Here is a 26316-nt window from a genome sequence, read left to right as displayed (position 1 = left end):
TGGGGCTAAGGATCCCAGAGCTAGTGTTGGCCTGCTGGTGGGTGGGGATGGTTTCTTATATGGTTGGCTGTGGAGTCTGGGATGTCCCAGAGCTGGTGGCAGCCCACTGATGGATGGGGTCAGGGCCCAGATAGTCCTGGGGCTGTTGCTGGCCTGCGGGTGGGTGGGCTGGGTCCTGACACTGCTGGCTGTGGGGAGGCAGTGGTCCCTGGGCTGGTGTCCACCTGCTGGTGAGCAGGATTGGGGCCCATAGGGTCCCAAGTGCTAATGCCCACCCACTCGTGGGTAAGGCCAGGTCCTGGAGCTAGTGCCAGCTCATCCATGGGTGGAGCCAGGTTCTGGGTTCTCTGGCTGCAGGGCCCAGGGATCCTGGAGCTGGTGGCAGCCTGCTGGTGGGCAGGGCCATGTCCCAATGGCTGGCTACTAGTCCCATGTGTTCCAGGGCTAGTGCCAGCCCACTGGTGTGTGGTGCTGGTCCCTGGGCCCTCTGGTGGGCAGGGCTGGGCCCTGGAGTGGCTGGGGGTTAAGGGGGTCCTATGGCAGCTGGGCTGCTGATGAGTGGGGCTGTGTCCTTGCCTGGCTAGCTGCTTGGTCTGGGGTATCCCAGGACTGGTTCTGACTATCCAGTGGGCAGGGCTGGCTCTCACCACTGATAAGCTAGATGGAGGGTTCCAAAATGGTGCTTGCCAACACCAGTGTCCTCATGGTAGAATGAGCTCCCCAAAATGGCTCCTTCCAGCATCTATCTTTCCAGTGTGAGTCCCAGTTGCCTCCTGCCTCTCTGGGAGGCTCTCCAAGATCAACAAGTGTGTCTGACCCAGGCTACTTTCAAATTACTGCTTCTGCCCTGGATCTTGGAGAGTGTGAGATTTTATATGTGCCCTTTAACAGTGGAGTCTCTATTTCCCACAACCCTCTGGCTCTCCCAAAAGTAAGCCCCACTGGCTTTCAAAGTCAAATGTTCTGGGGGCTTGTCTTCCTGGTGCAGGACCCCTGGGCTGGGGAGCCTAATGTGGGGTTCAGACCACTCTTTCCTTGGGGAGAACCTCTGCAATTGTAATTATCCTCCCATTTGTGGGTCACCTACCTGGGGCGGGTATAGGTCTTGACTCTATTGCATCTCTGCCCCTCCCACCTGTCTCCCTGTGGTTCCTTCTTTATATCTTTAGTTGTGGAAGATGTTTTCTTCTAGTCTTCACATTGTTCTCATCAATATTTGTCTCTGAATAGTTGTAACTTTGGTGTGCCCATGGGAGGAAGTGAGCTCAGGATCTTTCTACTCCACCATTTTGGCCACTCATTCCCAGAAAATATGTCTCTTGGTATTTATCCAAATGAGTTTAAAACTTATGTTTATGAAGAAAACATGCACTCAAATATTTATGGAAGCTTTATGAATAATTACCAAAACACGGAAGCAACCAAAATGTCCTTCAGTAGGTGAATGAATAAAGTCTGGTACATCCATAGACTTGATTGCTATTCATCAATAAAAAGAAATGAGTTCTCAAGCCACAAAATCATGAAAGAAACCTTAAATGCATATTACTAAGTGAAAGAAGCCAAACTGAAAAGGCTATATACCATATGTTTCCAAGTATATGACATTCTGGAACAGGCAAAACTAGAGGGAGACAGTAAAAAAGATCAGTAGTTGCAAGGAGTTGGCAGGGTGGGGGAAGAAGGAGGGATGAATAGGTGGAGCACATGGGATACGGGAGGCAGTGAAACTATTTTCAATGATACTGTTATGGTTAAAATATATAACACAAAGAGTGAATCCTAATATAGTCTAAGGACTTTAGCTAATAATAATGTATCAATATTGGCTCATCAACTCCCTCTTGTGAGAGCAACAGAATCACAACTAACTGCTGAACAATCATCAACAGGAAGACACTGGAAATCACCAAAAAGATACCCCACATCCGAAGACAAAGGAGAAGCCACAATGAGACGGAAGGAGGGACGTATTCACAATAAAATAAAATCCCATAACTGCTGGGGGAGTGACTCACAAACTGGAGAACACTTATACCACAGAAGACCACCCACTGGAGTGAAGGTTCTGAGCCCCACGTCACGCTTCCCAACCTGGGGGTCCAGCAAGAGGAGAAGGAATTCCTAAAGAATCAGACTTTGAAGGCTGGTGGGATTTGACTGAAGGACTTTGACAGGACTGGGGGAAACAGAGACGCCACTCTTGGAGGGCGTCCTCACTTACACCAATGCACATCAGGACACAGGGGAAGGAGCAGTGATCCCATAGGAGACTGAACCAGACCTACCTGTTGGTGTTGGAGGGTCTCCTGCAGAGGCGGGGGGTGGCTGTGGCTCACCGTGAGGACAAGGACAATGGCAGCAGAAGATCTGGGAAGTACTCCTTGGCGTAAGCCCTCCCAGAGTCTGCCATTAGCCCCACCAAAGAGCCCAGGTAGACTCCAGTGTTGGGTCGCCTCAGACCAAACAACCAACAGGGAGGGAACCCAGCCCCATCCATCAGCAGACAAGTGGATTAAAGTTTAACTGAGCTCTGCCCACCAGAGCAACAGCCAGCTCTACCCACCACCAGTCCCTCCCATCAGGAAACATGCACAAGCCTCTTAGATAGCCTCATGCACCAGAGAGCAGACAGCAGAATCAAGAAGAAATACAATTCTGCAGCCTGTGGAACAAAAACCACATTCACAGAAAGATAGACAAGATGAAAAGGCAGAGGGCTATGTACCAGATGAAGGAGGAAGATAAAACCTCAGAACAACACCTAAATGAAGTGGAGAAACAAACCTTCCAGAAAAAGAATTCAGAATAATGATAGTGAAGATGATCCAGGACCTCGGAAAAAGAATGGAGGCAAACATCGAGAAGATGCAATGCTTAACAAAGACCTAGAAGAATTAAAGAACAAACAAACAGAGATTAAAAATAAAATAACTGAAATGAAAATTACACTAGAAGGAATCAATAGCAGAATAACTGAGGCAGAAGAACGGATAAGTGACCTGAAAGACAGAATTGTGGAATTAACTGCTGCGGAACAGAATAAAGAAAAAAGAATGTAAAGAAATGAAGACAGCCTAAGAGACCTCTGGGAAAACATTAAATGCAACAACATTCGCGTTACAGGGGTCCCAGAGGGAGAAGAGAGAGAGAAAGGACCTGAGAAAATATTCAAAGAGATTATAGTTGAAAACTTCCCTAACACGGGAAAGGAAATAGCCACCCAAGTCCAGGAAGCGCGGAGAGTCCCATACAGGATAAACCCAAGGAGAAACATGCCGAGACACATAGTAATCAAACTGACAAAAATTAAAGACAAAGAAAAATTATTGAAAGCAGCAAGGGAAAAACGACAAATAACATACAAAGGAACTCCCATAAGGTTAACAGATGATTTCTCAGCAGAAACTCTATAAGCCAGAAGGGAGTGGCATGACATATTTAAAGTAATGAAAGGTAAGAACCTACAATCAAGATTACTCTACCCGGCAAGGATCTCATTCAGATTCGATGGAGAAATCAAAAGCTTTACAGACAAGCAAAAGCTAAGAGAATTCAGCACCATCAACCAGCTGTACAACAAATGCTAAAGGAACTTCTCTAAGTGGGAAACACAAGGGAGGAAAAGGACCTACAAAAACAAACCCATAACAATTAAGAAAATGGTAATAGGAACATACATATTGATTATTACCTTAAACGTGAATGGATTAAACGTTCCAACCAAAAGACACAAGTTCCCGGAATGGATTCCAAAACAAGACCCATATATATGCTGTCTACAAGAGACCCACCTCAGACCTAGGGTCACATACAGACTGAAAGTGAAGAGATGGAAAAAGATATTCCATGCAAATGGCAATCAAAAGAAAGCTGGAGTAGCTATTCTCATATCAGATAAAATAGCCTTAAAATAAAGAATGTTACAAGAGACATGGAAGGACACTACATAATGATCAAGGGATCAATCCAAGAAGAAGATATAACAGTTATAAATATATATGCACCCAACATAGGAGCACCTCAATACATAAGGCAACTGCTAACAGCTATAAAAGAGGAAATCGACAGTAAGACAATAATAGTGGGGGACTTTAACACCTCACTTACACCAATGGACAGATCATCCAAACAGAAAACTAATAAGGAAACAGAAGCTTTAAATGACACAATACCAGATAGATTTAATTGATATTTATAGGACATTCCATCCAAAAACAGTAGATCACACTTTCTTTTCAAGTGCACATGGAACATTCTCCAGGATAGATCACATATAGGGTCGGAAATCAAGCCTCAGTAAATTTAAGAAAATTGAAATTATATCAAGCATCTTTTCTGACAACAATGCTATGAGATTAGAAATCAATTACAGGGGAAAAAACATAAAAAATACAAACACATGGAGGCTAAACAATACGCTACTAAATAAGCAAAAGTTCACTGAAGAAATCAAAGAGGAAATCAAAAAAATACCTAGAGAAAAATGACAATGAAAACACGATGATCCAAAACCTATGGGATGCAGCAAAAGCAGTTCTAAGAGGGAAGTTAATAGCTTTACAAGCCTACCTCAAGAAACTACAAACATCTCAAATAAACAATCTAAACTTACACCTAAAGGAACTAGAGAAAGAAGAACAAACAAAACCCATAGTTAGTAGAAGGAAAGAAATCATAAAGATCAGAGCAGAAATAAATGAAATAGAAACAAAGAAAACAATAACAAAGATCAATAAAGCTAAAAGCTGGTTCTTTGAGAAGATAAACAAAATTGATAAATCATTAGGCAGATTCATCAAGAAAACGGGAGAAGACTCAAATCAATAAAATTAGAAATGAAAAAGGAAAAGTTACAACAGACACCACAGAAATACAAAGCATCCTAAGAGACTACTACAAGCAACTCTATGCCGATAAAATGGACAACCTGGAAGAAATGGACAAATTCTTAGAAAGGTATAATCTTCCAAGACTGAACCAGGAAGAAATAGAAAATATGAACAGACCAATAATAAGTAATGAAATTGAAACTGTGATTAAACATCTTCCAACAAACAAAAGTCCAGGACCAGATGGCTTCACAGGTGGATTCTATCAAATATTTAGAGAAGAGCTAACACCCATCCTTCTCAAACTCTTCTAAAAATTTGCAGAGAAAAGAAAACTCCCAAACTCATTCTATGAGGCCACCATCACCCTGATACCAAAACCAGACAAAGATCCTAACAAAAAAAAAAATTAAAGACCAATATCACTCATGAATATAGATGGAAAAATCTTCAACAAAATACTAGCAAACAGAATCCAACAACACATTAAAAGGATCATACACCATGATCAGGTGGGATTTATCCCAGGGATGCAAGGATTCTTCAACATATGCAAATCAATCCATGTTAGACACCATATTAACAAATTGAAGAAGAAAAACCATATGATCATCTCAATAGATGCAGAAAAAGCTTTTGACAGAATTCAACACCCATTTATGATAAAAAACTCTCCAGAAAGTGGGCATAGAGGGAACCTACCTCAACATAATAAAGGCCATATACGACAAACCCACAGCAAACGTCATTCTCAATGGTGAAAAACTGAAATCTTTTCCTCTAAGATCAGGAACAAGACAAGGATGTCCACTCTCACCACTATTATTCAACCTAGTTTTGGAAGTCCTAGCCATGGCAATGAGAGAAGAGAAAGAAATAAAAGGAATCCAAATCAGAAAAGAAGAAGTAAAACTCTCACTGTTTGCAGATGACATGATAGTATACACAGAGAATCCTAAAGGTGCTACCAGAAAACTACTAGAGTTAATCTATGAATTTGGTAAATAGCAGGATACAAAATTCATGCACAGAAATCTCTTGCATTCCTATACACTAATGATGAAACAGCTGAAAGAGAACTTAAGGAAACACTCCCATTTACCATTGCAACAGAAAGAATTAAATGCCTAGTTATAAACCTACCTAGGGAGACAAAAGACCTGTATGCAGAAAACTATAAGACACTGATGAAAGAAGTTAAAGATGATACCAACAGATGGAGAGATATACCATGTTCTTGGATTGGAAGAATCAATATTGTGAAAATGACTATAGTACCCAAAGCAATCTACAAATTCAATGCAATCCCTATCAAATTACCAATGGCAGTTTTTACAGAAGTAGAACAAAAAAATCTTAAAATTTGTTTGGAAAGACAAAAGACCCCGAATAGCCAAAGCGGTCTTGAGGGAAAAAAACGGAGCTGGAGGAATCAAACTCCCTGACTTCAGACTATACTACAAAGCTACACTAATCAAGACAATATGGTACTGGCACAAAAACAGAAATATAGATCAGTGGAAAAGGATAGAAAGCCCAAAGATAAACCCATGCACCTATGGTCAACTAATCTATGACAAAGGAGGCAAGGATATACAATGGAGAAAAGATCACCTCTTCAATAATTGGTGCTGGGAAAACTGGACAGCTACATGTAAAAGAATGAAATTAGAACACTCCCTAACACCATACACTAAAATTAACTCAAAATGGATTCAAGACCTAAATGTAAGATTGGACACTTTAAAACCCTTAGAGGAAAACATAGGAAGAACACTCTTTGACATAAATCACAGCAAGATCTTTTTTGATCCACCTCCTAGAGTAATGGAAATAAAAACAAAAGTAAACAAATGGGACCTAATGAAACTTACATGCTTTTGTACAGCAAAGGAAACTACAAACAAGACGAAAAGACAACCCTCGGAATGGAAGAAAATATTTGCCTACGAATCAACTGACAAAGGATTAATCTCCAAAATATATAAACAGCACATGCAGCTCAATATTAAAAAAAACAAACAACCCAATCCAAAAATGGGCAGAAGACTTAAATAGACATTTCTCCAAAGAAGACATACAGATGGCCAAGAAGCACATGAAAAGCTGCTCAACATCACTAATTATTAGAGAAATGCAAATCAAAACTACAATGAGGTATCACGTCACACCAGTTAGAATGGGCATCATCAGAAAATCTACAAACAACAAATGCTGGAGAGGGTGTGGAGAAAAGGGCACCCTGTTGCACTGTTGGTGTGTATGTAATTTGATACAGCCAGTATGGAGTACAGTATGGAGGTTCCTGAAAAAACTAAAAATAGAACTACCATACGACCCAGCAATCCCACTACTGGGCATATACCCAGAGAAAACCATAATTCAAAAAGACACATGCACCTCAACGTTCATTGCAGCACTATTTACAATATCCCGGACATGGAAGCGACCTAAATGCCCATCGACAGATGAATGGATAAAGAAGAAGTGGTACATATATACAATGGAATATTACTCAGCCATAAAAAGGAATGAAATTGGGTCATTTGTAGAGACATGGATGGATCTAGAGGCTGTCATACAGAGTGAAGTAAGTCAGAAGGAGAAAACAAATATCGTATATTAACGCATATATGTGAAACCTAGAAAAATGGTTCAGATGAACCAGTTTGCATGGCAGAAATTGAGACACAGATGTAGAGAACAAACTTATGGACACCAAGGGGGGAAAGTGGCGGTGGGGGTGGTGGTGATGTGTTGAATTGGCAGATTGGAATTGACATATATACACTAATATGTGTAAAATGGATAACTAATAAGAACCTGCTGTATAAAAAAATAAATTAAATTAAATTAAAAAAATTTTTTAAAAATTGGCTCAATTCTAAGAAATATGCCACACCAATACAAGATGTGAATAATAGGGGAAACTGGGGGGAGGAGGGCAGGAGTGAGGAGTAAAGGTATATGAGAACTCTCTACACTTTCCACTCAATTTTCTGTAAACCTTGAACTGCTCTTTTAAAACATCTATTAATTTTAAATTAAATATATAAATAAGTAGCAATATAAGCACATTATATTAAAATCTGGACATAATATATGGGGAAGAATTTAGAACTGGAATTGTTGACTTTGGAGGGAAAGATGGGCGATGTGGAATGGTAGGATGGAAGCTGGTTCTTTTTTATTATGAGGCTTTAATACTATAATAATTACTTAATATAAAGTAATACTTTTATAAATAATTGATATTTTAAAGGACAAACTTAAAATCACAGAATAGCCATCACTTATCATTTCCTACTAAATTCCACTGCAGTTTATTTAAATAGTCAACTTGGATTAAACACTCTGTGCTAACATCTACACATTTACAATTAATGGTGCTTATTACCACAATATAGAGAGTATATAGAATCTCTCAGAAACCATCCAATGCAGCAAAGAAACATGGAAGGGATGGGGGGAGTTGGCTGCCTCTAACTGGAGTCTTCCTCTAATATTAGTACATCTTCAGTCCTGAATGGTCAGGGACTTCATAAAACAGTTTGGGAAATGCATGGACTCCCAACGAAGCTCACGTGTAAGAAAACCACAAACCAATCTCACTTATAAATGTTGGTAAAAAATAAATAAAATATTAACAAATAAAGTCCAGTAGTAAACTGAAAGACTGAAAAACATGGGGTCCATTCTAAGAGTGCAAGAATTATTCAATATTAGGAAGTATATATAATCCACTGTATAAATAGGCCAAGTGAGAAAACTCATATGGTCAACTCAATAGATTCCCAAAAGATGAACTTAACAAAATCAAACGTGTATTCCTGATTTAGTTATCTAGGAATGGATACTTCATTGACAATATTTATAATACGTGTTTCTAACCAGAAGTCAATGTTATACTGAATAACTAAATGTACAAATTTCCATTAAAGTTAGGAAAAGTGTGCATAGCTTCAGTACCACCACTATAATTGTTCCCTAGAGCACTACACAACATAGTTAGACAAGAGAATTAAATGAGGCATAAACCTTGGATAACTAGGAGCAAAACAGTCTCTATTTGTTAAAGACATCGCTGTATAACTTGAAAACCTGAGAGAATCTATGGAAAACCAACTAGAAAAAATAATAAGATTTAATGAAGTACTTGTAATGGCTTTCCCACAAGATCCAGTTCAAAAAGATAAGAGAGGGACTTCCCTGGTGGTGCAGTGGTTAAGAATCCACCTGCCAATGCAGGGGACACGGGTTTGAGCCCTGGTCTGGGAAGATCCCACATGCCGTGGAGCAAGTAAGCCCATGTGCCACAGCTACTGAGCCTGCGCACCAGAGCCTGTGAGCCACAACTACTGAAGCCTGCATGCCACAGCTACTGAAGCCCAAGTGCCTAGAGCCCATGCTCTGCAACAAGAGGAGCCACCAAAATGAGAAGCCCGTGCACCACAACGAAGAGTAGCCCCTGCTCGCTGCAACTAGAAAGACACATGCACAGCAACAAAGACCCAATGCAGCCAAGATAATAAATAAATAAATAAATAAATAAATAAATTTTATAAATAAAATAGAAAATGAAACACCAGCTGTCAAGACAAGAACACTCTTTAAAAAAAAAAAAGGTAAGAGAAAAAATCCCCTTCACAATAGGAATCAAAAATAAGAATAAACCTGAGAGAATATAAAGAAAACTTTAAAATTCTACTAAGCAATAAAAAGACTTGAATAAATAGAAAGCCATACCTTGTTCTGCAATAGGAAGACTCACTATTATAAAGACAAGCTTTTTCTCTAAATTAACCTATAAGTTCAATAAATCCCTGTCAAAATATCAATAGGTTATTTTGAAATATTTCTCTTGACAAAATGATGTTAAGGTTTACCTGTAAGAATAAATATGTGAGAATAGGCAGAAATTTTCTCAAAAAGATAACAGAGAGGCCTTGCCACACAGATATGAAAATATATTATGAAGTTACATTAATGAAAATGGAATGGCAGTGGAGCAAGCATAGACATTCAGATCAAAGGAACAGAACAGAAAGCACATACGAAAACTTCATATATGATAAAGGTGACATTTCAAATCAATGGGTCAAAAATTATTATTCAATAGATGGTACTAAGACAGCTGACTTACCATTTGAAAGGAAAACCCTACCCCAAAACAACTTCAAGACAGATCAAAGATTTAACTATAAAGCTGAAACCACAAAAGTACTAACAGAAAGCACATATAAATCATTTTTATGTATAATCTTGGAGTGGAGAAGGTTTCTGTAAAGAATAGAATGAAATACAGAGGCCATTAAAAAATGATTGATAAACCAGACCATATAAGTTTAAACAAAATTTCTCTGTGCATATACCACAGGCAAAGTCAAAATACAACAAATGGGTGTTGAGAACATTTCTACAAATACACACATAATATTTATTTCAATATTACTTCTTATAATAACAAAATTTAGGAGAAAATAATAGCCATTAAGAGGGGCCTGGTTAGGCTTAGCTCAAGATGGTGGAGTAGAATGGTGTGAGCTCACCTGCTTCTTACAAAAACACCAAAAATCACAACTAGCTGCTGAACAAACATAGACAAAAAATGCTGGAACCTACCATAAAAGATACCCTACATCCAAAGACAAAGAAGAAGCCACAACAAGATGGTAGGAGGGGCACAATCACAATAAAATCAAATTCCATACCTGCCAGGTGGGTGACCCACAAACTGGAAAACAACTATATCACAGAAGTTATCCCATAGTAATGAAAGTTCTGAGCCCTGCAACAGGCTTCCAAGCCTGGGGGTGTGGAAATGGGAAAAGGAGTCCCCAGAAAATCAGGCTTTCAAGGCCAGCAGGGTTTGATCGCAGGACTTCCACAGGACTGGGAGAAACAGAAACTCCACTCTTGGAAGGTGCACACAAAGTCTCATGCACATGAGGACCCAGGGGAAAAAAGCAGTGACCCCATAAGAGACAGGACCAGACCTACCTGCTAGTACTGGAGGGTATCCTGCAGAGGCAGTGGGCAGCTGTGGCTCACTGCAGGGACAAAGACACTGGCAGCAGCAGTTCTGGGAAGTACTCATTGGCATGAGCCCTCCCACAGGCTGCCATTAGCCCAACCAAACAGCTTGTAGGCTCCAGTGCTGGGTCGCCTCAGGCCAAACAACCAACAGGCAGGAACACAGCCCCAGCCATCAGCAGACAAGTGGCTAAAAGTCTCTCTGAGCACAGCCCTGCCCACCAGAGGGACAAGACCCAGCTCCAGCTACCACTAGGCAGGAATAAGCCCCTCCCATCAGGAGACCTGCACAAATCTCTTAGACATCCTCATCCATCAGAGGGCAGACAGCAGAAGCAAGAAGAACTACAATCCTGCAGCCTGCAGAATGGAAACCGAAATCACAGAAAGTTAGTCAAAATGAGACAGCAGAGGAAGTATGTCCCAGATGAAGGAACAAGATGAAACCCCAGAAGAACAATGAAGTGAAGTGGAGATAGCCAACCTACCAGAAAAAGAATTCAGAATAATGATAGTGAAGTTGATGCAGGATCTTGGAAAAGGAATGGAGGCAAGGATCGAGAAGATTCAAGAAATGTTTAACAAAGACCTAGAAGAACTAGAGAACATATAAACAGAGATGAACAATAGAATAACTGAAATGAAAAATACACTGGAAGGAATCAATAGCAGAATAACTAAGTCAGAAGAACAGATAAGTGACCTAGAAGACAGAATGGTGGAAATCACTGCTGCAGAACAGAATAAAGAAAAAAGAATGAAAAGAATTGAAGACAGTCTCAGAGACCTCTGGGACAACATTAAACACACCACCATTCACATTATAGGGTCCCAGAAGGAGAAGAGAAAAAGAAAGGGACTGAGAAAATATTTGAAGAGATTATAGTTGAAATCTTCCCTAATATGGGAAAGGAAATAGTCAATCAAGTCCAGGAAACACAGAGAGTCCCATACAGAATAAATCCAAGGAGAAACACGTCAAGACACATATTAATCAAACTATCAAAAATTAAATACAAAGAAAAAATATTAAAAGCAGCAAGGGAAAAGCAACAAATGACATATAAGGGAATCCATATAAGGTTAACAGCTGATCTTTCAGCAGAAACTCTGTAAGCCAGAAGGGAGTGGCAGGACATATTTAAAGCGATAAAAGGGAAAAACCTACAGCCAAGATTACCCAGCAAGGATCTCATTCAGACTCGATGGAGAAATTAAAACCTTTACAGAGAAGCAAAAGTTAAGAGAATTCAGCACCACTAAACCAGCTTAACAACAAATGCTAAAGGAACTTGTCTAGGCAGGAAACACAAGAGAAGGACAAGACCTACAAAAACAAACCCAAAACAATTAAGAAAATGGTAATAGGAACATACATATTGATAATTACCTTAAATGTAAATGCATTAAATGCTCCAACCAAAAGACATAGACTGGCTGAATGGATACAAAAATAAAACCCATATATATGCTGTCTACAAGAGACCCACTTCAGACCTAGGGACACATACTGACTGAAAGTGAGGAGATGGAAAAAGATATTCCATGCAAATGGAAATCAAAAGAAAGCTGGAGTAGCAATTCTCATATTAGACAAAATAGACTTTAAAATAAAGACTATTACAAGAGACAAAGAAGGACATTACATAATGATCAAGGAGGGATCAATCCAAGAAGAAGATATAACTATTGTAAATATATATGCACCCAACACAGGAGCACCTCAATATATAAGGCAAATACTAATAGCCATAAAGGGAGAAATCAACAGTAACACCATTATAGTGGGGGACTTTAACACGTCACTTTCATAAATGGACAGATCATCCAGACAGAAAATCAATAAGGAAACACAGTCCTCAAATGACACATTAGAGCAGATGGACTTAATTGAGATTTATATAGCATTCCATCCAAAAGCAGCAGAATACACATTCTTCTCAAGTGCACATGGAACATTCTCCAGGATTGACCACATGCTGGGCCACAAAGCAAGCCTTGGTAGATTTAAGAAAATTGAAATCATATCATGGATCTTTTCTGACCACAATGCTATGAGACTAGAAATAAAATACAAGAAAAAAATGAAAAAACAAGAACACGTGTAGGCTAAACAGTATGCCACTAAACAACCAAAGCATCACTGAAGAAATCAAAGAGGAAATCAAAAAATACCTAGAGACAAATGAAAACAAAAGCACAGTGATCCAAAACCTATCAGATGCAGTAAAAGCAGTTTTAACAGGGAAGTTTATAGCAATACAATCTTACCTCAGGAAACAAGAAAAATCTCAAATTAACAATCTAAACTTATGCCTATAAGCAACTAGAGAAAGAAGAATAAACAAAACCTAAAGTTAGTAGAAAGAAAGAAATCATAAACATCAGAGCAGAAATAAATGAAATAGAGACAAAGAAAACAATAGCAAAGATCAATGAAGCTAAAAGCCGGTTCTTTGAAAAGATAAACAAAATTGATAAACCTTTAGCCAGCTTCATCAAGTAAAAAACAGGAGAGGACTCAAATCAATAAAATCAGAAATTAAAAAGAAGACGTTACAACAGACACCACAGAAATACAAAGGATCATAAATGACTACTACAAGCAACTGTATGCCAACAAAATGGACAACCTAGAAGAAATGGACAAATTCTTAGAAAGATACAATCTCCCAAGATTGAACCAGGAAGAAATAGAAAATATGAACAGACCAATCTCAAGTTCTGAAAGTGAAACTATGATTTTAAAACTCCCAACAAACAAGTCCAGGACGAGATGGCTTCCCAGGTGAATTCTACCAAACCTTGAAAGAAGAGTTAACACCTATCCTTCTGAAACTATTACAAAAAATTGCAAAGGAAGGAAAACTCCCAAACTCATTCTATGAGGCCACCATCACCCAGATACCAAAACCAGACAAAGATACCACAAAAAAAGAAAACTACAGGCTAATATCACTGATGAACATAGACGCAAAAATCCTCAACAAAATATTAGCAATCTGAATCTAACAATACACTAAAAGGGTCAGACAACATGATCAAGTGGGATTTATTCCAGGGATGCAAGGATTTTTCAATATCTGCAAATCAGTCAGTGTCAACAAATTGAAGAATAAAAACCATATGATCATCTCAATAGATGCAGAAAAAGCTTTGACAAAATTCACCACCCATTTATGACAAAACCTCTCCAGAAAGTGGACATAGAACAATTCTCAACATAATAAAGGCAATATATGACAAACCTACAGCTAACATCACACTCAGGGGTGAAAAACTGAAAGCATTCCCTCTAAGATCAGGAACAAGACAAAGATGTCCACTCTCACCACTTTTATTCAACATAGTTTTGGAAGTCCTAGTCATGGGAATCAGAGAAGAAGAAGAAAAAATAAGAGGAATCCAAATTGGAAAAGCAGAAGTTAAACTGTAACTGTTTGCAGATAACGTGATACTACTAGACATAGAAAATCCTAAAGATGCTACCAGAAAACTACTAGAGCTCATCAATAAATTCAGTAAAGTTGCAGGTTACAAAATTAATACACAGAAATCTGTGGCATTTCTGTACACTAACAACAAAAGATCAGAAAGAGAAATCAAACAATCCCATTTACCATTACATCAAAAAGAATATAATACCTAGGAATAAACTACCTAAGGAGGCAAAAGACCTGTACTCCAAAAACTATAAAACACTCATGAAAGAAATCAAAGATGACACAAACAGATGGAAAGATATACCATGTTCTTGGATTGGAAGAATCAATATTGTTAAAATGACTATACTACCCAAGGCAATCTACAGATTCAATGCAATCCCCAGCAAATTACCAATGGCATTTTTCACAGAACTAGAACAAAAAATCTTTTGTATGGAGACACAAAAGAACCCAAATAGCCAACGCAATCTTGAGAAAGAAAAACAGAGCTGGAGGAATCAGGCTCCCTGACGTCAGACATTACTACAGAGCTACAGTCATCAAAACAGTATGGTACTGGCACAAAAACATAAATATAGATCAGTGGAACAGGATAGAAAGCCCAGAAATAAACCCATGCACCTACAGTCAATTATTCTATGACAAAGGAGACAAGACTATACAATGGAGGAAAGACAGTCTCTTCAGTAAATGGTGCTGGGAAAACTGGACAGCTACATGTAAAAAAATGAAATTAGAACATTCTTTAACACCATACACCAAAATAAATTCAAAATGGATTAAAGACCTAAATGTAAGACTGGATACTCTAAAACTCTTAGAGGAAAACATAGGCAGAACACTCTTTGACATAAATCACAGCAATATCTTTTCTGATCCATATCCCAGAGCAATAGAAATAAAAAGAAAAATAAACAAATTGGACCTAACTAAACTCAAAAGCTTTTGCACAGCAAAGGAAACCACAAATAAAACAAAAAGACAACCCACAGAATGGGAGAAAATATTTGCAAGCGATACAACCAACAAGGGATTACTCTCCAAAATTTACAAACAGCACATGTTGATCAATATCAAAAAACAAACTACACTATCAAAAAATGGGCAGAAGACCTAAATAGACATTTCTCCAAAGAAGACATACAGATGGCCAATAAGCACATGAAATGATGCTCAACATCACTAATTACCAGAGAAATGCAAATCAAAACTACAATGAGGTATCACTTCACACCAGTCAGAATGGCCATCATCAAAAAATTTACAAACAATAAATGCTGGAGAGGGTGTAGAGAAAAAGGAACCCTCCTACACTGTTGGTGGGACTGTAAATTGATACAGCCACTATGGAGAACAGTATGGAGGTTCATTAAATAACTAAAATTAGAGCTACTGCATGATCCAGCAATCCTCCTCCTGGGCATATATCCAGAGAAAACAATAATTTGAAAGTATACATGCACCCAAATGTTCATTGCAGCACTGTTTACAATAGCCATGACATGAAAGCAACCTAAATGTCCATCGACAGAGGAACGGATAAAGAAGATGTGGTACATATAGATAATGGAATATTACTCAGCCATTAAAAAGAATGAAATAATGCCATTTGCAGCAACATGGATGGACCTAGAGATTGTCATACTGAGTGAAGTAAGTCAAACAGAGAAAGAGAGTCTCTTATATGCAGAACCTAGAAAAAATTATACAAATGAACTTATTTACCAAACAGAAACAGACTCACAGACTTAGAGAACAAACTTATGGTTAGCAGGGGGGAAGGGTGGGGGTAGGGATAGTTAGGGAGTTTGGGATTGACATGTATACACTGCTATATTTAAAATGGATAACCAACAACGACCTGCTGTATAGCACAGGGAACTCTGTTCAATATTATGTAACAACCTAAATGGGAAAAGAATTTGAAAAAGAATAGATGCATGTATATGTATAACTGAATCACTTTGCTGTACACCTGAAACTAACACAACACTGTTAATCTACTATACTCCAATATAAAATAAAAAGTTAAAAGAAAGAGGGGCCTTAGTTAAATAAATTCTGGTATATCCATACAATTTAATACTATGAATTTGGGCTTTTTTAATGAAATAATTAAGTATTGACATGGAAAGGTGTTAATGATAATTTGTTATGTGAAAAAGCAGGTTGCAGAACTTCCATTGCTGTTAAAAAAGAATATATGCACATTTATTTTTTTTTTAAAGATTTATTTATTGATTGATTGATTGATTGCTATGTTGGGTCTTCATTTCTGTGCTAGGGCTTTCTCTAGTTGTGGCAAGCGGGGGCCACTCTTCATCGCGGTGCGCGGGCCTCTCACTATCGTGGCCTCTCTTGTTGCGGAGCACAGGCTCCAGACGCGCAGGCTCAGCAGTTGTGGCTCACAGGCCTAGCTGCTCCGCGGCACGTGGGATCCTCCCAGACCAGGGCGCGAACCCGTGTCCCCCGCACTAGCAGGCAGACTCTCAACCACTGCGCCACCAGGGAAGCCCGCACATTTATTTTTATATAAGAGAGGTATATGTTTGTATATGCACAGAAAATATCTGGGAAGATGTAGAACAAACTGTTGAGTTACTGTCTCTGGGAATTGGTATTGGGGAAAAGAGGGTTGGATAAAGGTTTCTTTTTTTAGTTTATACATTCATTCATTCACTCATTCAACAAATACTGAGTGAACTTCTATTATGTGGCAGCACTGTTTTAGGTTCTGGGACTACAGATGAGGCCTCTGCTCTGTGTTGAAGGAGAGACAGATGATAAGCAATGACATAAATGAATAGCACAATTTCAGACACAATATCAACACAATAAAGTCTGTGGAGAAAAAAACGGGGTGATATGATGGAGAGAAGTAGGGGGAAAGGGTTGGGTGGGCTATTTCACATTGCGTGGCTGGGCAGGGCCTCTCTGAGGAAGTGACAACTGAGCTGAGACCTAAATGACAAGTAGGAGCCAGCCACCAGAAAATCAAGAAGAAAAGCATTCCAAGGAGAAGGAAGACTCGGTGCAAAGGCCCAAAGGCAAGAACAACCTTGATGTGTTCCAGAAACAGAGGCCAGTATAGCTGGAGCTTAGTAAATGTAGGGGAGAGTTGGAGAAGCTGACTGAGAATCAGATACATAATCTCTGTATTGATTATTTTTCTTTTATCTTTTCTTATAACAGGTTTGTGGTAATTTTTAAAAATAACAATAACACCTTAACACTTTTAAAAGAGAATAAGAGAATCACATATACTAGCTCCATCACCTACTGGCTAGGTTACCTTAGTCAAGTTAATCTCATTAAGCCTCAGTTTGTTCATTTGTAAAATGAGGAAAAATACACTCACCTCAGAGGGCCAAAGTGCAAACCTATGTAATGGGTTGTTTTGGTTAGGGCTCTTTTGGACACAAGGAAGAGAAACTCAGATCAAGAATCAGAAATCCAAGGTCAGGAAGTTGAGCACAGTTAGAGCTCATTAAGCCTGGAGCTGTAGGAAAATTCTGGATGAGGCATGGGCCTCTGCTCTAGAGCTTTGCTATTATCATGACTCATCTACACTACATGTCTGCTTCTTTCTGCACATTTCCCCCATGCTCCTTGCTCAGCTCAGAAGTGCAGCTGAGGGACTTCCCTGGTGGTGCAGTGGGTAAGACTCCGTGCTCCCAATGCAGGGGGCTCGGGTTCAATCCCTGGTTGGGGAACTAGGTCCTGCATGCATGCCGCAACTAAGAGTTTGCATGCCACAACTAAGAAGTCCACATGCCACAACTAGGAGCCCACATGATGCAACTAAAAGATCCCGCACACCACAACTAAAGAGCCCGCATGCCACAGTGAAGATCCCGCGTGCCACAACTAAGACCCGGTGCAGCCTAAATAAATAAATAATAAATAATTTTTTTTAAAAAAAACGAAACACAGCTGACACTTGACTTGGTCCATAATCCCCACCCCCCACCAGCATCCTGGTCTGCTAGACCTGCCCACTCAACAACTAACTGGCAACTCTCCTCTGCATCTCTTATTTCACTTTCCCAAAAGTGTAATCTGATTGGTCCACATCATCTTGTCAAACGGGGCCATAAAACTCTCAGGTTGTCTGGCTGGCCTTGGATCAGATGCAATCAGCTGTACCTTAAGGGAAGGGAGGATACAGTACATAGGCCTGGCTTGCCCATTCAGCAGGAGCTGTAAGTAGAACAGATTCTCCCAGAACGGGGGTGTAAAGATGGCAGGCAAGAAGTGGCTTTTCTGATGCACGTGTGTAGCACAGTGACTGCCATACGGTAGGTGTTCAACAAATGGTCACAATTATTAACAGTAACATTATGCCACCTCTTACAGGAAGCCTTCCCAGAACTCTCAAGCTTCTCAAATTTTTCCACCAGAACAAAATCCTACTGCAAGAATTGTCCAATTAAGAAATCATTGAAATTCCTTCATCTAGGGCAGACTTTTAAAGGCTCGTAGGTGTAATGCACTGGGAGGAGGGATACACAAATGAATCAGGCCCTTATCCTGGCCTCAAAGAGCTCCCAGGGTAGTGCAAGGGAAAAGGAAGCCTAAGCCATGAGAGATCCACAGATAGGAAACTCTGGGAGTTCAGAGAAAGGCAAAGATTGTTGTTTATCCGTATGTATGCATGTCTCCTGGATACATCCCCTTAGATGTCCCAAAGGCACCTCATACTAAGTATATTTAAAACTGATCTCATCTGCCCCCACCCCCAAACCTGTTCCTCTTCTCAGATTCCCTGTCTCGGTGAGGCAAGTTCAACCACACCTGTTGCCCAAGCTTGAAAGCTGAGCTGCACCCTCTCACAATGTCAGCTGTTGTAGTTGCTAAAGTTGTCCCTGAGCCTTTAGTGTGTGTTTGTCTTGCCCCAGAGGGCAGAACTAATAATAAACTTGAGAATTGCTTCAGGAGGGAGAATTTTAAACCAGCCTGGAGACAGACAATACCTGGAGTTCACTAGGGTTGATTTCGGATTTGGCCTCTGGCATCAATGGGTACAATCCCTTTCAGGAAAGTGGGTCAATAAGAGCCTAAAACATTCATGCCATTTTCCCACTAATTCTGCTCCTCAATATCCACCTGACCCTACTCCGAAACAAGAAAAGCTCTAAGCACAAAATTATTCCTAACAAGGCTATTTTCTGATGGTCAAACAGAGAAGTAATCTTAATATCCAACAAGAGGGGAAGGGTTAAGTGATTCGTGGCACAGTTGTCTGATGGAACATTCTATAACCATTACCGACGGATGTTGGCTGTGGAGATTCTAAGCAACAGGGGAAAATTATTATGCTGTAACTAAGGACACTCCGACTGCAACAACGTAAAAGCTGCGTAGGCTCAGGGTCTGCCGGTGAACATTTAAAATGTCTCATCTACAGAGGGAAAAAAAGTCCTAAACTTTACTTAAGTAAACCATGAACATCTCTGAGGTTTTTCCTCTCTTTTTCCCCCTTTTCATTCAATCAGTCAACCATCTTAATTACGTGCCTGTTTTGTTACCGGGCCTCCCATTAGGTGCTGGAGATTCAACGAATCACCCACGATTCTTTTTCTCAGGGACATTAGGGCAGAAGAAGAAAGAGATACAAAAATAAACCGTTTCAAAATATATAGGCCAGTCTATGCGGAACCATTTGTGGATGTGTGCAGGCACGGTCACCCCCTGGCGGCCACCCGACTACCTGTCTTTGGGTGGCTCTAACCTCCTCCTGGGCAGTGGCTTCCACCCTCGGGAGTCCAGCCCCAGCCTAGCTGCCTCCAAGACTCCTCCCTCTCCCCCCTTCTGGGGCTCTCGATCTCTTAGTAGGCGCTTCAGCCTGAAGTTGACCCGGACTGATCCCACCCTGCTACTCTCACCCGAGCTCCTCCCTCCCCCAAAGCCTCTCTCCGCTGGGATCTACAATATGATGTCATTCTCACTGGTTCGCATGCGCTCCCACCACTGGCCAATTGGCGCGCCGCTGCCGCAGGTGGGGCCGAGCTTCAGGTTCCTGAGTTCTCTCTTTTCTTTTTTCCAATGCTTTAAAAAGTGGCAACACCCTACTCGTAAGAAATGCAGGCAAACTCTTGGTTCTAAGAGCGGGATCCAAGAAAAGCTGCGAACCCTAAAGTTCACTACTCCTTACTCTGCCTTTGTCGCACCCACTCCCGAGATAGATATCGCCCCTTTCTGACTCCTTCCACCTCCTTTCTCCAAGCGTGGGAATTGAAGCCCAGACCTGTGTGCGGCTCACACTTCTGAGATACTCCAACTGCGCCTGCGTCTGTTCGTAGCCGGTGGGGCTAGCGGGAGGCTGATGCAAGAGAGTCAGGGCGGGGCGAGTCAGATGAGATGGGAGCGGGATTGGAGAGGCCTGTTCCAGCCTTCCAAGTGGAAGTTGGCGGGGGCGGGAGCGGGGGGGTGTTGGAGGGCTGTTTGACAGTGTCTGTTAAAACTTTTAAGTGCGGGACTTTCATGGTGGTGTGGTGGTTAAGACTGCAGAAGGCCCGGGTTCCATCCCTGGTCTGGGAACTAGATCCCACATGCATGCTGCAACTAAGAGTTCGCATGTCGCAACTAAGGAGCCGGTGAGCGGCAACTAAGGAGCCCCCTGCCGCAACTAAGACCAGACGCAACCAAATAAATATTAAAAAAAAAAAAAAACTTTTAAATGCATGTATCCTATTGGCTCAGCAATCCCATTTCCATGTATACACCCAAGAGTCCTAGAGCAGTGCAACAGAATCACCTAGTAGGCCTGCTAAAACGCAGATTGTCAAGGTTCACCCACTATCAGAGTTTCTGATTCAGTAGGTGTGGAATGGGGCCTGAGAATTTGCATTTCTAACAAGTTGTAAGTAATGCTGATGCTAACTGATTCAGTGACCACACTTCAAGAACCTTTGCTCTAAAGGGAAAAATACTTTGCAAGGACCCATGTGTGAACAAGTATAAGCCTTACTCATTTGTTTGCAATAATGAAAAATTGAAAGCGTCACTGGGGGGGTGATTTTATCAGTTAAAAATGGGCTATATCTTTATAAACTGACAGGGAAAGATACTGATGATGGTGGTGGTGGTGGTGGTGATGGTGATGATTATAGTTAACATTTATTGAGTGCTTACACTGTCCTAGGCACTATGCTAAGGACTTTTATAGTCATTTAATTTTACAGCAACTCTCAATGATATGGACCATGTCTAACTCACCCTATATGTCCAGTCCAGAACAGGTTCTGGCACCAAGGATCTTGTCTGTAAATTTTTGTGGCCTCATATAGTCAGACTTACCCCTGTCTGGTGGAGGAGACAAAAATACAAGCAAAGGAAGGCTGTAGGAGCCCAGAGGAATGGATCAGGCAGGGTTTCAGGAAGAGGTAGAACCTGAAAGGTAGGTAAGTGTTTGCCAAAAGGGAGGAAAAGGCTGTCTCAGACAAAATGAGTGTGTGGCAAAACATCCCATTCCCAAACCATAGGACTTCAAAGGCCAAACAACATTTCAAAACATTGTGAGGTGACAACAAATGCTGGTGTGGATGTAGAGCAACATGAACTCATTCATTGCTGGTAGGAATGCAAATTGGTACAGCCACTTTGGAAGACAGTTTGGTGGTTCATGCTAAACTAAATACACTCTTACTATATGATCCAGTGACCACATTCCTTGGTATTTACCCAACAGATTTGAAAACTCATGTCCACTGACAAAGATTCTTTGCTTGACCAAACTTTAGTCAGGCTTCCCTGAACCTTCTCCCCAGTAAGGCCCATCCATGTACTTACTTCCTTGTAGAATTCAGTTCTAGCTAGAATCCTACTAGGTCAGTTTAGTGAGAATTCCCCACCCTTGATATCTGATCAAACTGCTCGTCCACACTATCCCCCAGGTGATACCTGATCACCTAGCCTATCTTCAGCAAGAATCCTGTTAGGTCAGTTCAGCCAGAATTCTCCCAGACTTCGTGGCTCCTGTTACTAACTTTCCATCCACCAATGCTCCCCCTCAACTTGCTCCTTAGCTATAAATCCCCAGTTTTTCTGGTTGTATTCGGAATTGAGCCCAGTTCTATACTGGAGTCTCTCTTCTGCTGTTGCAATAATGTATTGAATAAAATCTATCTTCACCACTGTAACTTCTGTCCAACTTTGGTTCTCTTTAACAGTTTTTGGTGCTGCAACTCAGATCTGGATCAGAACCACCATCAGACCCTCAACTCGGACAACCAAGCTTCCCATCTCCCACCAAAAATTTTGTCTCCAGTCTGCTTGCTCATTTGGGTGTCCACTGGTGAGTCTGACTCCAACCAAAACCCGGTGCTCCAGATAAATGTCCACTGAAACACGGTGAGGATAGACTTTGATTCTTAAGATTCTGAGTATATTCTAGAAGCCAGGTTAGAGTCCTAGACAAGCAGAGGCTAGTTAGAGTCCTAGGTTTCTCTGTTTGTAACAAGCTGGGTTAGAATCCCAGGCAAGCATCTGTTTCTAAGTTGCTGGGTTTCTCTTTCTGACCCACATTCTGGATAACTTCTTTGGGTCTATCTTCTAGTTCACTAATTTACTGTTCATCAAGGTTTAATTTGCTGTTTGATCTATCCACTGACTTTTGGTTTTCAATTGTTATATTTTTTCATATATAGTAGTCCTATTTGGTTCTTTTTCAAATCTACTTGGTCATTTGTTATTATCTTCCATTCTCTGTACATATTTTCAATCTCCTGTTTCATTTCTTTAAAACTATTATAGTTTTATAATATTCTGTGTTTGAAAATTTTAATATCTTTACATGTCCTATGTTTTGTATGTAACCAATATCCTCAGACAACTGGCTGCCACCCTGCTCTTCTCCCTTCCTCAATCAGGCCCCAATCCCTACTGGGCCACGAACTCATTGTTTTTTTCTTTGCTGGGGCCCCAATGCCTGCTGAGCTGCAAACTCACTCTTCAGCCTTCTGTGCTTGTGCCCTGACCTCCAATGGGCCACTGCTTATCTCTCATTAATATTTCTTGAAAGAATGAATAAATAAATAAAGTGAATTAATGAATAAACAATATTCTCCTTGCTGCCTCTGCCACCCAAGTGCCAACTCCATTTCATTCTAGCTCTGCCAACAGCTCCTCTCCATCTTTGCAGCCTAGTTTAGTTTAGGTCCCATCACTTCCAACCTAGGTTACTGTCCACCCCTAACCTTTATACTTCTTATCCATTCTGTCTACAAAATCAAGTCCAAATGTTAGGTCTGATCATACCCCACTCCTCTGCTACAGAACATTCAGCAGCTCACCAAGGCCCACTAGAGAAAGATGGAGCCTTCAATCATTGCATTAAACCCTTCTGAAACTGGCACTCCTGTCATCCTCCTCTACTTTTCTTATGCTCGGTTTACAGTGGTTAACACATCAAAAATAGAAGTCATCAGAAGAAAACTCCCAAAATCTCTAACCACCTTTGCCCACCTACTCGCATCTGTGCCAACACAGTCTCCCTGTAACTGTGGATAATGGGTCACTGCTCCTATCTAAGACCAATTCTTCCACTTGGGCACCTGATCCCACTTCATCTTGCTTCATCAGAGAGAGAATTACTGCAATTCTCCCATCTCTCCTTAAATCCAGCAATATATAGAAATAGCAAAGCTCTGCAACCAAGTTAGATTTGTGTTGGGAATGCAGAGCTGGGTCAATATTTGAAAATCCATCAATGTAATCCTCCAAATTAACAGGCTTAAGAGGAAAACCCACATAATCATATCGATTGATGCAGAAAATCAACTGAAAAAATTCAACACCATTCATGATTTTAAAAAAAACTCAACAAATAGGAGTAGAGGGGAATCTCCTCAACTTGATAAAGAGCAACTATGAAAAACCTACAGCCTACATCATACTTAACAGTAAAAGACTAGATGTTTTCCCCTAAGATTAGGAACAAGATAAGGATGTTTGATCTCACTACACTGGAAGTGGAAGTCCTAACTAGTGCAATAAGGCAAGAAAAGTAAACAAAAGGCATGTATATTGGAAATAAAGAAATAAAACTGTACCTATCCACAGATGATATGATGGCTTATGTGAAAAAAAATCACATGGAATCTACAAAAAAAAAACTATTAAGACTGATATGTGAGGGATACAGCAACATCAGCAAGATACAGGGCTAGGAGGTCCCAATGTTCATCACCCCCATAAACAACAAATAAATAACTACAAATCAACAAAAATAGGGATTGCATTGAATCTGTAGATCACTTTGGGTAGTATGGATATTTTAACAATTTTAATTCTTCCAACCCATGAACATGAGATATCTTTCCATTTATTTGTGTCCTTTTCAATTTCTTTCATCAATGTCTTATAGTTTTCAGTGTAAAGATCTTTCACTTCCTTGATTAAATTTATTCATAAGTATTTTATTCTTTCTCATGGTACTGTGAATGGGATTGTTTCCTTAATTTCTCTTTCTGATAGTTCATTATTGGTGTATAGAAATGAAACTTATTTTTGTAAGTTGATTTTGTATCCTGCAACTTTATTGAAATTGTTTATTAATACAATAGTTTTCTAATGGAGTCTTTAAAGTTTTCTATATATAATATCATGTCATCTGCAAATAGAGACAATTTTACTCCTTCCCACTCCAAAACTATGCCTTCTATTTATTTTTCTTACCTAATTGTTCTGGCTAGGGCTTCCAGTACTTTGTTGAATAAAAGGGGTAAGAATGGTAATTCTTGTCTTACTCCTGATCTCAGATAAAAAGTGTTCAGCTCTTCACCATTCTTTCTGGTATTAGTTGTGGGCTTGTCCTATATGGCCTTTATTATGTTGAGGTATAGTCCCTCTATATCCAGTTTGTTGAGAGTTTCTATACTAAAAGGATGTTGAATTTTGTCAAATGTTTTTTCTGCATCTATTGAGAAGATCATATGACTTTTATCCTTTATTGTGTTAATGTGGTGTATCACATTTATTGATTTGTGTATGTTGAACCATCCCAGCATCCCTGAAATAAATTGTGCTTGATCATGTTGTATAATCCCTTTAATGTATTATTGAATTTGGTTGGCTAATATTTTGTTGAGGATTTTTGCATCCATGTTCATCAGGGATATTGATCTATAGCTTTCTTTTCTTGTAGTGCCCTTGTCTGGCTTTGATATCAAGGTAATGTTGGCTTTGTAAAATGAGCTGGGAAGTGTTCTCTCATTTTCTATATTTTGGGAGAGTTTGAGAAGATTTGGTATTAATTCTTCTTTAAATGTTTGGTAGAATTCACCCAAGAAACCATTTACTGTTGGCCTTTTCTTGTTAAGAGATTTTTTACTGTTTATTCAATTTTCTTCCTAGTAATTGCACTGTTCAGATTTTCTATTTCTTCCTGATTCAGTCATGGTAGGTTTTATGTTTCTAGTAATGTATCCATTTCTTCTAGGTTGTCTAATTTGTTAGCATATAATTGTTCATAGTAATCTCTCATGAGCCTTTGTATTTCTGTGGTATCAACTGTAATTTCTCCTCTCTCATTTCTGATTTTATTTATTTGAGTCCTCTCTCTTTTTTCCTTGGTAAGTCTACCTAATGATTTTTCAGTTGTTTATCTTTTTTAGAAAAAGTAGCACTTAGTTTTATTGATCTTTTCTATTTTCTTTTTAGTCTCTGTTTCATTGATTTCTCCTCTGATCTTTGTTATTTCCTTCTTTCTGCTAACTTGGGGCTTATTTTGTTGTTCTTCTTCTAATACATTGGGTGTAAGGTTAGGTGTTTATTTGAGATTTTTCTCATTTCTTAATGAAGGCTTTTTTCACTAGAAACTTCCCTCTTAGAACTGCTTTTGCTGCATCCCATAAGTTTTAGTATGTTTTGTTTTCATTTTCATCTATCTCAAGGTATTATTTTTATTTCTCTTTTGATTTCTTCTTTAACATGTTGGATTTTCCAAAGCATGTTATTTAATCTCCACTTCTTTGTGATTTTTTTCCATTTTCTTCTTGTAAATG

Source organism: Eubalaena glacialis, chromosome X (assembly GCF_028564815.1).
Source record: "Eubalaena glacialis isolate mEubGla1 chromosome X, mEubGla1.1.hap2.+ XY, whole genome shotgun sequence".
Lineage (NCBI taxonomy): Eukaryota > Metazoa > Chordata > Mammalia > Artiodactyla > Balaenidae > Eubalaena > Eubalaena glacialis.
The sequence above is the reverse complement of the archived record's forward strand: the minus strand, read 5'-3'. Positions refer to the sequence as shown.